The 12969-nt window shown below is 45.0% G+C and overlaps 1 pseudogene; it reads left to right on the top strand.

Moving 5' to 3' along the window:
• Nucleotides 1-2507: 2507 nt before the first annotated feature.
• Nucleotides 2508-12969, top strand: part of LOC149994274 (polycystin-1-like protein 2) — a 100963-nt pseudogene continuing 90501 nt past the window's right edge.

Genomic DNA, 12969 nt, shown 5'->3' with positions numbered 1-12969 from the left:
CCTGGGTCCAGTCTCTTGGGAACTCTCCTTGCTTCCTGGACCTGCAAGTCTATTCCCTTCCCCAAGTCTGGGAAGTTCTCCTTTATTATATTTTCACTCAATTTTTCAAGTTCTAGTTCATCTTCCTCATTCTCTGGCAAACCAATGATTCTTATGTTGGGCCTTTTATAGCTGTCCCAGAGGTTTCTGATCCTCTCATTGTTGCTTGCCATTTCCTCTCGCTGCATTGGTTGACTGCTTGTTCCTTCTCCATATTCCAGTTTGTTGAAATGGACTCTGGATTCCTCACCATCTGTCTCGTATGTGGTTTTGTTCCTTTCGTTATGAAAGTTTTTCGCTTCTTTCATATCTTTTTCCTGCTCTTTTGTGAATTCTGTAAGCCACCTGATAACAATGGCCCAGAACTGAGCCTCTGACAGGTTTCTTATCTGTTCATCTGTCAGGTTCTCTATCTGCTGTCTGGTGAGTTGTGTCACCGGGATCTCTATATTTGTCTGCCACATTTTGACAGATGCGTTTTGTTTTCCTGGGCCGGCTGTCGGGGGCAGGGGGCAGTGCCTGCGTACGCGTCACAAATCAGCGACCGCCGGCGCCTGCCTGTCCGCGACCTATTTCGCAGCCCTGTGGTGCTTTCTGTGGGGGCGGGGGTCCAAGATGGATTCACACAGTTATTCAGCTAGGAGACCGGGATCCGTCCTCCCGCCCCCCTGGGCCTCACTGTTCAAGGCGATGCTGCGGCTGCTCCCCAGCGCCGGAGTCGGGCACTCCAGGGGCTTGATCGGAGTCGCCTGCCTGTCCGCGACCTATTTCGCAGCCCTGTGGTGCTTTCTGTGGGGGCGGGGGTCCAAGATGGATTCACACAGTTATTCAGCTAGGAGACCGGGATCCGTCCTCCCGCCCCCCTGGGCCTCACTGTTCAAGGCGATGCTGCGGCTGCTCCCCAGCGCAGGAGTCGGGCACGCCAGGGGCTTGATTGGAGTCGCTCACGCCAGGGGCTTGATTGCCTCCAGGATTTTTCGCCGCCCCACCCGCCACTCCGCAAACAGCTTTGCCTTCTTTAACTCTTACCTGCCCAAATGGCACCGCTGGTTTATAACTTCATATGTTGGGCTTCCGTGTAGCTTTATTTTCTGGAATTTCTAGTTATCCTTTGTTTTGAAGTAGTTGTATTCCACTGTAGTTGTAGAGGGAGACCTAGCGTGTCCGTCTAAGCCTCCATCTTGACCGGAAGTCGGATGTATGATACTTTTTAAAAATAATTCATTATTTTTGAACAGGTTATACATTCACGTGGCACAAAATAGAAAAGTTTTAGAAAAGTAGCCAATAGAAGTTTGTTCCCTTCTCTGTCTCTCACTCACCTAGTCCCCCCACCCAAGCAATCACTCTTGCCAGTCTCTGTATGTCCTTTGTGAGATATATTATACACATACAAATAAATATTCATATATGTTCTTATGTAAAAGGTATTAGACCATCAACAATGTCTCATGCTTTGCTTTTAATATTAGCAAAAGTCTTAGAGATCCTTCCAAATTTGTATACAAAGAATTTGTTCACTTTTCATTGGGTTTGTAGGATGTACCACATTTGTTAGCCAATTTCCTATCTATGGCCATGCAGGTTGTTTCCAATTTTTCCTTCCCACGAAATTCTGCAATAAATAACCTTATACATGTGACATTTCACATATGTATGAATTTAGCTGTAGGTGAAATTCCTAGAACTGGAATTGGTAATTACAAATCTTGTGCTTTCACAAATTTTTTTTTTCAGAGTTCAGTTTTTTATTGAGTGTGTTACACTCAATGAAAAAAGACCAAAAACCAGTGTCATCATCAGATACCTTAGAGTCTTCTTGCTTTGCTTTCACTTTCTCCGCCTCAGCTGGGGCAGCAGGGGTGGAGCCTACAGTGCAGATGTGGCTACTGATGTTGACCTTGGCTAGAGCCTTTGCAACAGGCCTGGCCAGAAAGTTTCAACATTTATACCAGCTCCTTTAATGCGGCATTGATCTTATCCTCTGTGACCATCACCTCATCGCTGTGCAGAATGAAGTCTGAGTAGATGCAGGCGAGCTCTGAAATGGAGGCCATGATGTGGGTGGGTGCTGGGCGGGCGCTGCCAGGCACAGTGCTAGTCGCTGGATGAAGTGAGGGCATCATGTGGCCTTAGCTTCCTAGGAAGGAATCAACAGCTGGGGAGAGGGGGTTAAATTTTGATAAATATTGTCACATTGCCCACAATAGAGGTTGTACCGATTTATTCTTCTATTGGGTAAGAGAGCCTGGTTCCCCACATTTTGGGAGATGTGTTTGGAAATCTTGTCTGGGGTCACACAGAGCATTGTACATAAAGCTAAGAAATTTGAACTTGATGCATAGACCTTGGACACCCACTGAAGGGTTTAGACACTGGATGAGGATGGGTAGATTTGAAGTTTTTAAAGCTCATTTCCATGATAATATCAAATAAATTTTGTAGGAAATTTTTATTATCTAACAGGCATGAGTGGTAATGTGATGAATCAGAGGCAGGGCGGGGGTGGGTGGGATGGATCTCCTTTAGGATTTAAGCCATGTTGGAGAAAATGGGTATCATTTAGGCACAGTGGCCGTTCTAGACAACAAGATTGGATATAAGTACAACCTGTTTTGTTTTGTTTTTTACAATCCCATAACTAACTTTCTTGCCATTTTTCTTTTATCACACACTTCCCACATGCTGATAGCTTCTAATGAAGCATTCGGCCTTCAAGGGTAATGACATAAAACCCACAGCCAGGAATTTTTATCAGAAGCTAACAGTTGACCGAATGACAAAAGGACAGGTGATATAGCAGCTTTATCTTTCTCTGGAATACCATTTTGCAAATTAATTGTATCTGGAACTGGCATTAAACAAAGAGCTGGGGGAGCAAACCTGAAGACACATTCATCCTGAGTCTTTGTTTCTTAAACAAGAGGCAGTCACTATTATTTGATGCAAAGAGAGAAGGAAAGATGGATGGCAGATGGTTTTGAAGGCAACAGCATATGAAGGACTGAGAGCCAGCTCTGTCCAGAGTCTCCAGGGGTGGTTCAGGGATAAGCGCAGCAGGCTTGGCCCTTCTGAGGCTTGCTCTGAGGTTTGTGGCCTTTACTGCTGAGTCAGAGGAGGGCAGCTTTTGCCCTTACAGCCAAGTGGCTTTCAGAAACTCTTGCTATGAATTTGTGCATTTGGGTTGCTCTTTCTATGGTGCCCAGGACTGGTGTGAGATGCGAGGAGGCCATCTGGTCTTTATCCATGATGAAGGCACTCAGCAGTTTCTACAGAAGCACATCTCTCAGGACAGGGAATGGTGGATTGGGCTCCCAGGGAACTGGTGCTGTGATAACTAAGTTTTACAGGAGCCTGGGACTGCAGTTCTCACCATAGCTTCCTACCCAAAGCTCCATAGTGCAAATTCATATGCCCCAATTCTCATGGTAAGGAAACTCTCCCCTTTGGTTGTTTTGTAGATCAAATAAAATAATTCATACAAAGTATTTAGCGCAGAATCTGGCACATAGCTGACACTCTAGAAATTTGCATTTCTTGGCATATGCCCAATAATATTATCTATGAAATATTTGTTTTTTGCTAAAATAATATGCAGCACTATTCTGAGTGCTTCATATCCATTATCATGTTGAATCCTCACAATAACTGGTAATATAATTATTATTGCTGTTTCTATTTTACAGGTGAGAAAACTGAGTCTTAGAAAATAATTACTAGGCTATTTTCAAAGCACTTCCACGTGTCTTCCATACCCCGCCCACTCCTCTTGCTATGAGACTGAAGCAGGTCAAGTGCTTAGCACGGCTCAGTTCGCATTAGTCTCATTCTAATGGTTCTCCCAGGAACTCTCACTTACCCTTCACTTTGGGAGGCTCCTTCTCCCAGCCCCAGCACGACCAGGTGAGTCCTTCTCTACACATCTGTGGGACCTTAACCATACCTCTGTGCGAACCCTTTTGGCATGACTTTAGTTATGTAGGTGTCCTCCCCCCGCTGACAATAAGCTCTTCAAGGGAAGGAACCATATCCTGGCCAAAATTTCCCCAGTGCCCTACATATCAAAGAACAGACAAATAAATCTTAGGATTTAATCCTTACACCTGCCCCATGAGGTAGGCATTGCTACTCTTATTTTATGGGTGAGGAAAATGAAGTCCAGAGAGAGGAACTGCCTTGCTCAAGATGACACATCTAGGGAAGGGCAGTGTCCCGCCATCTCATGCTGCTCTGTGGAAGCTATGGGGTTTTAGAAACAAGAAACTTGGTCTGGGCTAAGCACCCAGAGAAACATACCAGAGTGGATGGAAATGCTTTAATAAAGGAGCAGACAAACAAGCTCATTTTGGGACACTCATAGCCAACAGATGCAAATTCTGCAATATGTCTTTAGGCAATTGCTCTTGAATGGGTTCTTGCTTTGTAGATGCAGCAATATGTGGATTTCTGCATATTGAACGCCCATTCATATTTTAAATCTACAGGGGACAGATCTGGGTAGGCTGATATGTAACAACCTTCAATATGTAATGTTATTTAAGAAGCAAGGGACAGGATGCTGTGTGCAATATGATGACATTTAAGTAAATAGATTTCAAGCACTCACAAGTGCTGATATATGAATAAAATACATTTTGAGTCTTGTTTTATTTCTAGTGTTTTCTAGATCTCTAATGTCTTTGAAATACCTTTGTATCACACACACACACACATATATTTCTTCGAGTAACATCATTGGGTTCAAGGCTCTGAAGAGTCCTGAAGCTTATAGGGAAAACTGCTTCCATTTTAACTCAGCAGTGCCCAGATGTATTTGACAAGGGCCCCTTTTCTGTGTGAAATCACTTTTAACACACAAGGCTGAAAGCATCATTTATTCGGTCAAACCCTCTTGTACAGGCTCTCCCAGTGTTCAGGTTGAGTCCTTATGTTTCAGTGTTGGGAGATAACGGCTAGGAGCTGTCCCTTCGCTGGCATGGCAAAGAGAGGCTGTCAGCCTGTCAGCACTGCCTGAGCACCTACCACACACAAAGAGTTGAGCTGGGGCAAGTCTTGTGCATATAAAGGATCAGAAGAACATTTCCAAGTCTTGGTGCTCGTGTTCCCATTTCAGGGCTGGGGACCTGGCTAGACACCTCAGATGTGAACTATAGCCACTGGCACGAAGGGCAGGCCTCTCCTGCTCCCAAAACCTGTGGCTGCATTGGGGGAGACCCTTCTTCTAGGTGGGCTGCCTCAGACAGCTGCACAGAGTTGTGCAAGTTTGGTGAGATGGCCTCTGCTGTGGGGTCTGCTTCCTTTGCCCGTCTCTCTCTGTCTCTCTGTCTCTGTTTCTTTGTCTATCTGCTCCTCTCTCTGTCTCTCTCTCTCTCTGTCTGCCTCTCTCCATGTCTCTATCTCTCAGTCTCTGTCTCTCCACTTCTATTTCAGTCTCTGTTTCTGTGTGTCTCTCTAAATGCCCACTCCTCTCTGTGTGACACTCTGTGTCTGTCTCTCTGTCTCTGTCTCTCTCTGTCTCTCTCTACCTGCCTGCCTGTCTCTGTCCATGTGATGCTCAGTCTCTCTGTATCTCCCTCCATCTCTCTAGCTCACATCCTCTCTCTCCCTGTCCACTTACCTGCCTACTAGTCTTGCTTGTCTCTGTCTTTCTTCCTCATATACCTGTATCTAGGGGGAAATGCTCACTCACCCTTGACTCCTGCTGCCTGACCAGCCTGGGTCTGAGTCCCCATACCCACATCTCACCAACTTCCGACTTCTCTTGTGCCCTTCCTAACTGCTGTCCATGCTTGACTGCCAGTGTAGACCCTGTGGACTGTGTATAAGAGACCTGCAGGAGTCGGCTGTGGTTGCACACCAGGTCCTGCCCACCAGGTGGTGACTGCTGTGGGGTCTGGTCTTAGAGCTGAGCCTCCTCCTGGTCCCCTGACCCACAAGGTTTAATAGAAGCTTCTGGGCTTCCTGGGTCCAGCCTCCTCCCTGGTTCTAAGCTCCTGGCTCCTAGGTCCTATCCTGAGTTTGGACATTCAGAGGAGCCTCTGCTCCATTCTTCCCTCCCCCAGCTTTAAATAGGTACATACAGGCTTAACTCCCTCTGCCTGACTAGTTCTGAAAACATGGAAGCTCCTAGGAAGCCCTCCCTGGTCTGTGCATTATGCAAGCTCCCTCTCTTTTTATCATAGCCCCCTTAAGTCCCTGCTCGCTCCACCACCCCAACTTCAAGCCTATCTCTCAGACTCTGTCAGCCACCAGGGTCTTGGAGCCCTGGCGTGAGGTCACACTATGAAGAATTAACAAGTATCAAGCAGAAGTTCCAGCGCTGAGCTAGACATTCCATGTACACTTACTCATCATAATAGAAATCCCTCCACCATTCTATTGTAGGCCCATTATAAAGCAAAGAAAAGTGAGGCTCAGAAAGGGTAAGTTCCTTGTTCAAGGCCATGCAACTGGGAAGTGCCAGAGATGAGACCTGAATTAGGTTTGCCTATGGCCAGAGAGAGGGAGAGAGAGACACTGGAAGATGCTTCAATGCTGGCTCTAAAGATGGAGGAAAGGGCCACAATCCAAAGGATGCAGGTGGCCTCTAGAAGCTGGACAAGACAGTATATTCTCCCCTAGGGACTCCAGAAGGAATGCCCACACCTTGATATTAGCCCAGTAAGACCCTTTTTTGGACTCCTGACCTTCATAACTGTAATACAATAAATCTGTGCTGTGTTAAGCCTTAAATTGATAGTAATTTGTTACAGCAGCCACAGAAAACGAACACAGATTTTGGCCTCAACCCCTACTCTGTGGCATTCCCACCAGGCAGATGGGCCTGAGTTTGAATGCAGCATTTCCCACTTTCTGGCTGTTCACACCTGAGCCAGGTCATTCTTTTTCAACAAATGCTTACTGAGCACGGGCCAGGTGCCAGGAGCGGGGCTGGTGTGGGGTCTTTGCACAATGACCTCACTGAGCCTCATTTTCCTGATGGGGAAAATAATAGCTCAGCTCATAGGATTGGCATGAAAACTCATTGAGATCACTCATTCATTCAGCAACTGCTTGTTTAGCATCTATGATGTACTAGGCGTTGTTTTCAGAAAAGGCTCAAGGAAGGTACTTGAAATAGGTGGAGTAATAATTGCCGCTTGAATAGCCCATATTCTGAATGTAAGAACTGATTCGATCCTCTTACTGTCCCTACGGAGTATGGTATAGCCTGCCCCCTTTACAGAGGAAGCAGAGAGAAGCTAAGCAATTTGCAGAGGGCCACACAGGCACTGGGCGGCCGGGCTGGATCTGCCCCTGGGCACTCTGGCTCCAGAGCCACACTCCCACCCCTGCTTAGTCAGCTTCCACTGTGTCCTCACATCTCCCAGGCCTGACCCCCGAGACTCTTCCACTTGCCACCAACCAGGCACTTGGCCATCCATGACCACAAGCTTCCTAGGTGTCACCTTACCTCTTCCAGGTGTCAGCCAGAGTCTGGCCTGAGAGGGCCTCAATGCCATCATGCACTGTGGGTCAAGGGAGGTCATCCAGATCCAGGATGCCTTCTACGGGTGCCAGACTCCCCATTATTGTATCCAGGGCATTGGGCTCCCCTTGGACCTGCTGGAGGAATGCAACAGGCTCAGCGTCAAGGACGAAGTGGCAGGTGGGGCCCACACATCTACTGGATCATAAGGCCACCAGGGAATTCTGGTGCAATCTAAAGTTTGAGAACCACTGGGCTGGATGCTGAACTACTTGAGGATAGGAATCCTGCTTCTCTCTCTCTCTCCCCCGGTACCTAGAACAGTGCTTAGTCTTCAGTAGACACCAGTTGACATTTGTCAGACAGAGGGTGGGTGAATGAACAAATGCAAGGTCATTCATCCCTATCTGAACCGATCCCTTTATGTCCTTCACATGGTTCCTGCTTCTGCTGGGATGCGGGTGCTTTCCAGGACAGTTCCAGGGGCTGCCAGCATGCCAAGTGACAGCAAATGGGACCTTCTTTGGAGACCTGTGCCCCACCTGGCGCAGCTACCTGTGGGTGCAGTACCAGTGTTGGGAAGGTGAGTCCTCAGCTTGCCTGGGTGTGGGAATCCCCTTGTTATTTCAATGCCAGGTCCAGCCCCCCTCGGAGCAGAGGGAGCATCCACCCATGGGGGCGGATTGACTGTGTGCTCAGAGACTTTCTAACCTGAAACTGCTGTCTTGTGCACGGCCTGGCTTAGCTTGGGGTCCTATTGCAGAAATGAGCTGTCAAGCCAGAAGTTTTTTTTTAAATTCTTTTTCTTAGCCCCAGGACCCTTCAATTTAAATCTCATAGGGTGACCCAATAAACATAACAGACAAATCCAAGCTTATTTGATTGAAAGGAGTCAAAATATCTCTCCCACACGTCATAACCATTCAACCACCAGCCTTCCTGTAGGCTGCCTTTTTAGTACACAGAGAGACATTTTAAAAATACAGATCTTGAAAGCCATAAAAATAACTAACCCATATTACCACAGTTTACAGAAGTTTTATAAATCAAGAAGGCAAAATCCCTCCCTTTAGTTCTGCAAGCCTATTCCGCATAACCAAAGCACTGTTAACTGTTTAGAATAAATTCTTTTAATTTTTTAAAAATTTAATTTAATTTAAAAATTGTTTTTATTTATTTATTGTTTTTCTATTACAGTTGTCCCACTTTTTACCCCATTGCTCCCCCACTCAGCCCACTCCTTCTCCCACAGTCAATCCCCATAGAATAAATTCTTACTGCTTTTAAACATATTTTCATAGACATGGCTGTGTATGAATTTATATATGTATATTTTTATAAAAATATAATTATGTAAAATATATTAGTCTACACTCATTTTTTTCCACTCAATAATATATCTTGGACATCTCTCCAAGTCACTAGCTTATTCTTTTAATAACTGCATAGTATCCCATCATAAGATTATGTCAAAATTTATTTAACCATTTACCCTACCGGTAAACATTTAGTCTGCTTCCTATCTCTTGTTGTTGTGTGTCACTCTGCAGTGCCCTCTTGTACATTCTTGTGCATATATCTTGACATGTGCCTGAGATTATTTTGAGGGGAGGGATCCCTAGTAGTGGAAATGAGGGGCCACAAGGTATGTGCATTTTAAATGTTAATAGATATTGCCAAATTACCCTCCCAAATCACTGTATTGATTTACATCGCTACTAACAGTGTATGAGAGCTCCAGTCTCCCCTCTGGCTGTGAAACCACATTATGCCATTTTCCAACACATTACATCGGTTGGAACAGCAACTTCTATTGAGGGCATGTGTAATGGTGCAAGGAGCTCTGAAGGGAAAAGATGAGACAGGGAACATTGGGGTCCCCAGGGGCCATCCAGGAGAGCAGAGTCGATGAGTACAGAAGGGAGGGTACAGGAAGGGCAGGGTGGCATGGAAGACAAGTTTTACTGGGAATATTAATTTGCTGGACATGCTTGAGTGGAATAAGAGACAGGAAGGTGGCCCTGGCTGGGTGGCTCAGTTAGTAGGAGCACCATCCAGTACACCAAAAGTTTGCAGGTTCAATCCCAGGTCAGGGCACAGACCTAGGTAGCAGGTTCAATCCCCAGTTTTGGTGCATACAGGAGGCCATTGATTGATGTTTCTCTCACATCGATGTTTCTTTCTATCTCTTTCTCTAAAATAAATAAATACATCCTCAGATAAAGATTTTTTTTAAAAAAAGTGAGCAAGGTGTCTCAATTCTGTTTTCTGGGAAGAGGAGGCCACGTGTTTTGGCAGCACCTTCCATTTGGTGGTTTTGCTAATGGACAAAGAGTAACCTTTGGAGATCTGCCTGTCCCAGTGCTGTTGTCATTGGACAGGGGGGTGAGGTGGGTCTGGCAACCACATGGTCCAGATTTTCTGCCCCAGCTTTGTTTCAAATATCCTGTCAGCTTGTGAATCAGTGTGTTTTGATTATAATCAGGCTCTGATTTGTGAAGGGAGGGACTAGATCCAGAAGTCCCCACCTGCAACTGTGCCCAGAGGGGCCTCATTGCATGTGACTTTTCCTTGGGTAGTTGTGAATCAGGACCTGGTGAAAGCTCTTTTAATTTGCATTCAGCTTCTTTTCTCTTCTCCCTTCTCATTTGTGCTCAGAAAGGAAAGATTATGCTGCACAAATTAGCCCAGGGCTGTGTGAAACCCAGCAAATTCTACTCTTCACCCCATCCTCCATGCCAACTTTTGAAGCTCAAGGCTTTGTTAAATTTAATGTGCACTAAATGGCCTGCAATGAATCATCAGCCACCACAGCCAAGTAGATTTTCTTAAAGGTGCTTCTTTGCCTTTTGTCTTTTTAAACACTATAAAATACATTTGGACAATCAATAAATGCTGGTTAAATAAATTATGGTACATTGTGCAACTATTAAAAAGAACAGGGCAGCTCTAACTGAATTTATATAGAACAATCTCCAAGATATACTAAGTGGAAAAAAAAGGAAGGTGTCAAATAAGGAATATAGTAAGAACCATTTGTATAAATAGAAGAGTACACGCTTGTGAATATGTAGATATTTCTGCGAGGTGACCCTGGATATTGCAACAGTGGTTGCCTCTGGAGAGCAGAACCAGGGCCCTGAGGTATGGCAGTGGAAGGGGGAGCTTATACATTTCAAATTTTGTACTGTGGTCATGCATTACCTATAAACAAAACAAAACAAACAAACAAACAAAAAATATATATATATGCAAAAGACCTTTAAAAAGTAAAACTAACATTTTTTAAATTCTAAAAGAGTCAGGGTTTATTTATTTATTTATTTTTATTGATGAGAGAGAGAAACATCGCTTGTTGTTCCACTTAGTTATGCATTCATTGATTGACTGTTGTATGTGCCTTAACTGAGGATCAAACCTGTAATCTTGGTGTATCAGGATGACACTCTAACTAACTGAGCTACCTGATCAGGGTGAGTGTCATTTTTAATGCAGTTTTGCTCTGCAATGGTACACAGCCTTTTGTGTTTTCATCTTCAGGCCTGCAGCTGATGGTGCCCAATCAGAGTTTCATCTTTGACAATATCACCATTTCCCTGATGTGGCTCCTCTCTCCCTACATTAGAAACCTGCCCTGTATAATTAGTACTGGGGATGGCCATATGTTTGATCTTTACTACCCCCCAGGTAAGAGGACTCTCTAAGCCTTGAATCAGGATGTATCAGTCAATTTTTGCTACATAACAAAACACCCCAAAACCTACAATAATACTTATTATTTGTCATGGTTCTTTAAGTCAGCCAGGTGGACTTTCTTGTTTGGACTAGCTCAGCTGGGAATGGATGGCCTAGAAAGGTCTCACTCACATGTCAGCTGAATGTCAGCTAAGTGCATTTGTTGGTCAACACCTAACACTGGTGGTGGCAGAAGAGTTCCTGGGGCAGGTGAGAGCGAAGTCCAATGTGCAAGCATACTTCTAATCTCTACTGATGTCGCATTTTTAAATGATCCATTGGCCAAAGCAAATTTCATGGCAAAGCCTAGATTTAACAGGTGGAGAAACAGACTACACTTGTTGATGGAAGAAATGGCAGAGCCACACAACAAAGGAGCATACATATGGGAATGGGAGAAACTGGTGCTCACCAGTTTCTCAGGATGGAGGCCACATGAACAGTCGTGGAGAACTGGGTCGTTTCAGCTTGGCTCTGTGGAGAATCTCTCCTGGGTCACTGCCTGAGGAGTGGTAATGGGATAAAGGAGATATTCACCTGGGTATGGGAATGTTTTTTATTGGTAAGGATAATAAAAGTAATAGTAGCAACATTAATAATAATCTAGCCAAGCAGTATTCACACACAACCTTGCTAGAGCTGTGCTAAATAACCACTTGCCACGTGAGCCACTAAGTAGTTGAAATGAGGCTTGTTCTCAATTAAGATATGCTATAAATATAAAATACACATGGGATTTTCAAGACTTAGTCCCCCCTCACCCCCAAAAGAATGTAAAATATCTCACTAATAATTTTTATATTGATTACACATTGAAATGATAGTACTTTGAATATATTGGGTTAAATAAAATAAATTACTAAAATTAATTTAACCCCTTTCTTACTTTTTCCAGTGTGGCTTTTAGAAAACTTAAAATTGCACATGTGGCTCATACTATTCGCATGGGATGTTTGCTGAGCTAGATACTTATTATCTTGTTTTTACAAAGGAACAGTGGTGTTGCTCAAGCCTCAAAGCTAGTGAATGGTGGTGCTCTGATATTGTACAAGCAGGACTGTCTGGTCTTGAGCAGAGCTCAGGCTCAGAGGCCTATGGTGGATTACACAGCAGACAGCATCAGGGCCTGAGGGCACTGCCCCCCTCCCCCACATCCTCCAGGAAAGTCATCTTCCTATCCTGATAGTAGCTAAACCAGAATTCATAACATTTCAAAGTCCTACCTGGTCTGCGTAAACCCCATTCTGCCCTGCTGGGTGCCCCAGCAGGAGGGGTGCCCCAGACTGTTGCAGAAAATCCAGATCCTCTTTGGATTCTGAGGTTTTTTACAGGGACCCCAAGTTCAATATGGATCCCCTGGGAAATCATGGAGACTTGTAAGCCATTCTTCTAACCCCCAGGTATCTTCAGTTCTACCCCCATGGGTGCTGGCATTTCTGAAAGCACTGGATGGGGTGGGGTGAGGTGAGGCAAACAGGGGGCAGCCCTGTCCACAGCCCAGGTCTGCTCCGGTGAGGGCAGGTCTTAAGTTCAGCAGTGCTCCTAGGTCTCAGGCACTGTGCCAAACAAAATGGTGTCCAGAGGCTGGGGTTCTAATCCCAGGCACTGTTAGTATATTGGACCTGGAAATAAGCCCAGGTCTTGGGTTTCTGTTCCTTTCACTGTCACATTTATATTGATGGTTGCCTTGATTGGAGTAAAATGAGAAATTACATGTGAAGATGCTT

Source organism: Furipterus horrens, unplaced genomic scaffold (genome assembly GCF_987537825.1).
Source record: "Furipterus horrens unplaced genomic scaffold, mFurHor1.1.pri manual_scaffold_13, whole genome shotgun sequence".
NCBI classification, from domain to species: Eukaryota; Metazoa; Chordata; class Mammalia; order Chiroptera; family Furipteridae; genus Furipterus; species Furipterus horrens.
This window is presented reverse-complemented; position numbering and strand designations above follow the sequence as displayed.